Below are 5275 nucleotides of genomic sequence, written 5' to 3'. Positions count from 1 at the left end.
CCCTTGGGGTCTTTCTTTCCAATGAGAAAAGATCTCATGAATTTGGAACAACAATGCATTTTCACTCACAGCTTTTTTTTTTTTTTTTTTTTTTTTAATTTCTCCTGACTCCCAGGCCAAGGACCTGAAATAATCCATAGCTTAGAATTTAGCTTGACTGAGGAGATGGATCTCATTGAAGTATAAGTAAAATCTAAAGCTTGTCACATTTGCCTATTTATGTGTTCGTCATCTAAGCTAGTTTGATTCTGAAGTAAACTGTGGTAATACTTTGCAACCTGGGATTTTTTTTTGCCGTGGATTTGAAAAATAAAATGTTTGTAATTTATTTGTTTAATTGTTCCAAATCCAGGCTTCATGTCTGTTTTTGTCAATATGTAGTTCCAGGAATTTGGAGAATTCAGCATATTTTGTGTGTGTTTTTGGAATTGCTGAGGAACACATGTATCCACTTAGAGTTGTCCTCTGAGAGTAGAGCAGCAGTGTGATCGGAAGTATGGACTTCTCTGCAGTTTGGGCCTATGGTCCTGGCTTTTTAAAATAGCTGTTACTTTGTGCTACATGTGCTACAAGGATCATGGGAATGTATGTCAAGTGGCTTAACTATAGGGGCGCAATTCTTTCCCCTTCCTGTCTCCTGAAAAATATGCTGCCATGGCCCAAAGTATATTTTAAAATGAGTCAAGGCCAATTGGGGCCTGCAATCTTAGATTATTTGTAGCCATACCTCAACTTGAGAGTGTAACCTTGATTAAATAACTTGCAATTCTATCTATGGTGAGATGTTTAAAAACCTGTCAGACTTTGAATGCAGATACAAGGATTTTGATGTTTTAAAAACTTGCACAGGCTGAATACAGATACAAGGAGTTTGGAGACTTTCCAGCAGTGGCAGCATCATTTAAATGGTTTATATCATCTTGAGAGGAGAATAGTACTTTATTTGGATGCAAATATATCAGTAGAGTCACTGCATGAGAGCCTGCAGTATTAGAGTTTCTAACTGATGCTGTATGCTCAGAGATAGTTTTACATGTCCCCTGTCAGGGAAAGGTGACATCTTACATAGCTTTTATTATATTTTGTCATACCACATAGGAAGTTAATATAGTGGAAGAGAAATATCTAAAGTTGGTGGCTGAGTCTGGGGATTTGTAAAATAGCTAGATTTGGATCTTTTCTAAATGTGAGATTACATCAGTGAATTACTTTTGTTATCTTGAGTGTGTCTTACAGCAGTGACAATCTTCTTGGCTAACTCTAGCTCTCCTTTTAAAAGACTAGTGACCTAAAAGTATTTCTGGGTCCGGGTGAGTATATAAAGAAATTTCACAACAGTCCTCTAAGAAGGATGGTACTCTTGGAGACAAAATGGTGTTCAATAACTCATCACAGTAGATATGCTTTAAAAACTCAAAAACTGACCTTAAAATATTGCTTGTGTACATCCAAATCTGCTAATGCTGCTCACTTGGGTCCTTTGAAGACATTATGTATGACTGTCAACCCCCACGTATTTCAGAACCTGAAAGTTATTGCAACAGCAAAACTCTTGAGAGACCAACTATTTGGAAGAGGTCTGCCTCTGCCCTGTCCTACTTCCATAACCAGTTTAAGAATGTTCAGCCATCATGTTGGACAAGCAAGTGTGTGTCTTTTGGAGCAGAAACCAAGTTAAGAGACTGAATATGTTTAGGCAGAGCTAATACCCTAGGTCAGCGGTTCTCAACCTGTGGGTCGCAGCCCCTTTGGCGGTCGAACAGCCCTTTCACAGGGGTCGCCTAAGACTATCCTGCATATCAGATATTTACATTACGATTCATAACAGCAAAATTACAGTTATGAAGTAGCAACGAAAGTAATTTTATGGCTGGGTCACAACATAAACTTTAAAGGGCCAGAAGGTTGAGAACCACTGCCCTAGGTGATGGCAGAGACTCAGACAGTTGATTACTTGAGTCCATGCCATGAAATTTCTGAAAGCCCACACTTGTCTAATGTTAAAGACTTGTCAGTATGAATTCAATTTACAATTCCCAAACTTCAAAACCTACCAATATTTTCACTAGGTGCTTACATTTTTTGTTATTGGGTGCTGGTTTGGGCCAGCACTGTTATATTTTGTGTTTGAGTCAAGATTTGGCGAATGAATGGGATTGTTTTAAATGCCTGTTCCCAGCACCAGGTCTCAAAGATTACAATTTCTTAGATTGGAACCCAGGAGTAAGCATTTTTGGGAAATCCCCTGGGCTGTATGATTCGGTGTCTGCACTGCTGAAGTCCAGGGGTAGGGCGAGCATATACAATGCATGGGAAAACGGGTGTGTACGACTATTTCAAGCCAAAAGCTATTTCTAAACCTACATTTTGCAAAACAAAATTTGTGGATCTGCTCAGCAAATCTTATTTCCCAAGTAAAGAAGGTTAAAGGTTACCTATTACAACCGGTTTTTCACATTAATGACTCTGGTTTAGTTTGGGAGGAGATACCATAGAGAACTTTTGCTGTGTCAAGAGGAGAAAAGTAACAATGTGGATTTTTTTTAAAAAATGAATGCCATCTGTACTGCTTAACTCATGCCATGCACAAAACTCAAATCCAGAAGGATGGACTTAAACTCCAGAAAGTTCATAAGATGTGGATGAATAATTTCCTGGCCTTGAAGTTGGTAAGGAAAGATCTCAAAGTGGACACAGAAAGCATAGTTTAAAAAAAAAAGTATAAATTCAGAATCTTAATGTAGGAATTTTAATATAAATTCAACTACATAAAGTAAATATCTGGAAGTGAAAAGATAAGCAACTGAAACAAGATAACATACAACAAAATATTACAAGAAAAGGAGAGAGAAGAAGGCAAATATTTTGAACATTTCATAGAGGAGTTATGTGACCAATAAATATACAAAGAGGCTTAAACAAGGAAATGCAAAAACCAAGACCACAATTTGATAACACAACTCTACCCTATTGATTAGCATAACTTGGAAATTGTCACACCAAATGTTGGCTATGATGTGGACTGAGATCTCTTGCACATTGCTAATGGGAGTGTAAATTAATATACCCCTTTGGGAAATAATTTGGCATTTTCTTGTAAAGTTGAACATTTATATCTACAACTGAGCAATTCTTTCCTGGGTGTATCTCCTAGAACAATTGAATGAAATGAGTATTCACAGCTACACTGTTCGAATTGTTTTTAGCAGAAAACAAGACAATCCAAATGTCCATTGAAAGAAAAATGGACATTTATCCAATGACAGTATTAATGAAAATGAATCAACTACAGCCCAATTGGTAACATGGATGAATTTTTATAACATTGATTTTTGCCCGGCTGGCATGGCTCAGTGGTTGAGCATTGACCTGTGAACCAGGAGATCACAGTTCAATTCCTGGTCAGGGCACAAGCCCTGGTTGCGGGCACAGTCCCCAGTGTGGGGTGTGCAGGAAGCAGCTGATCAATGATTCTCATTGTTGATGTTTCTATCTCCCTCTCCCTTTCTGAAATCAATAAAAATATATTTTAAAAAATATTGATTTTTATAAAGCCCCAGTAGACTACATAATACAATATGATATCCTTATAAAGTTCAACAATTAAATCTTTGGCTTAGGGAGTTGTATACGTGATAAAATTTCTTTTTCCTCTACCAAGAATCTGAGTGATAAGTCAAAATTATAACAGGCTAGGCCCTAGCTGGTTTGGCTCAGTGGATAGAGCGTCAGCCTGCGGACCCAAGGGTCCCAGGTTCGATTCCAGTCAAGGGCACATGCCTGGGTTGCGGGCTCGGTCCAATGTGCAGGAGGCAGCCAATCAATGATTCCCTCTCATCATTGGTGTTTCTCTATTTCTCCCTTCCTCTCCCTTCCTCTCTGAAATAAATAAAAATATATTTAAAAAATTACAACAGGCTAGGGCAGGAGGACAAAAGTCAATGTAAGATTGCTAATGTTAACAGTTTGGGACTCAGATGGTGGATTCACAAATACTCATTAGAAAGGGATGAAATGAGAATTATGATCAGTTCTGGACTTTAGAGATCACAGAAAGAACTAAGAGAAAAAGTATGGTGAGCCAAAACATTCATTAGTCAAAGTCTTGCTTGAATGGTAAAAATAGGATTGGCCGAGAAAATAAGAAAAATGGTCACCAAAGTTTGTGTAATGGATGAAACAGCACCCAAAACTCAATAAAATTGAGTTTTCTATTCAATTTTAAAATTGCTATTCTATTCATTGCACCTTACCATTGTCCCACTTCCTTTCCATTTAAATGAAGGAGCTGGGAGCAGGACCTGGAGGTTTAGTCAAAGGACAGACTGATCTGGGTGGGCTGTAGCATGAAACACTGAAACAAGTGAAAAGTACAGCTCTCTCAAAGGAAGGAGCAGGTAAGTCTTCAAGAACTTTTGGTAGCACACAGTGGTAGCAAATATTTGTGAAGAAACTTTAACCCCAACCTTCTGACATCTTTGCTAACAAAAAGATTCCCCTTTCTTACTTTGCAAACACCTAATATAGTGACTTAGAATAGGTGCTCAAAAAATGTTGGGTCAGAGAGAATGTCTCTCACTTGTGGTCATTTGCTCTCATTCTTATTTCCAGAATAAATTTTGTTTTGTATTTAACAGCTGCTTGTTTTTTAATATTACAAAAGCTATCAAGGAATATTGATAACAACAGTATCACTTTGCGTTATCAGTTAGTTTGGAAGGGACTTTAAAGGTACCTGGCTTCTAAGGTTCTAGCGGCTAGCCCAGGCGTGGGCAAACTTTTTGACTCGAGGGCCACAATGGGTTCTTAAACTGGACCGGAGGGCCGGAACAAAAGCATGGATGGAGTGTTTGTGTGAACTAATATAAATTCAAAGTAAACATCATTACATAAAAGGGTACGGTCTTTTTTTTTTTTTAGTTTTATTCATTTCAAACGGGCCGGATCCGGCCCGTGGGCCGTAGTTTGCCCACGGCTGGCTAGCCCAAGGTCAGCATTATTGTAGATGTCTGCCCTGCTCTTGTTCACCCGCGTCAGCTCTGGATTATGGTCTTTTCTGCTCCCTGATCTCAACGAGATCTGTTTTGCTCTTTTGAACCTACAATCAGAGTGTCATATCCGCCTTCACTTAAGAGAAATAGGCCTGGTGCTTGTTCATGGTCCCATGGTCTTATGTCCTCTTTGAGAATGTAGAGCTCATCTTTCCAGTGTGATGCGGTCAGGCTGGGACTGGAGTCACATTTGCCTGGTAACTTGCAGCAATACACTACACGTA

This window comes from Myotis brandtii, unplaced genomic scaffold (genome assembly GCF_000412655.1).
Source record: "Myotis brandtii unplaced genomic scaffold, ASM41265v1 scaffold59, whole genome shotgun sequence".
NCBI lineage: Eukaryota > Metazoa > Chordata > Mammalia > Chiroptera > Vespertilionidae > Myotis > Myotis brandtii.
The sequence above is the reverse complement of the archived record's forward strand: the minus strand, read 5'-3'. Positions refer to the sequence as shown.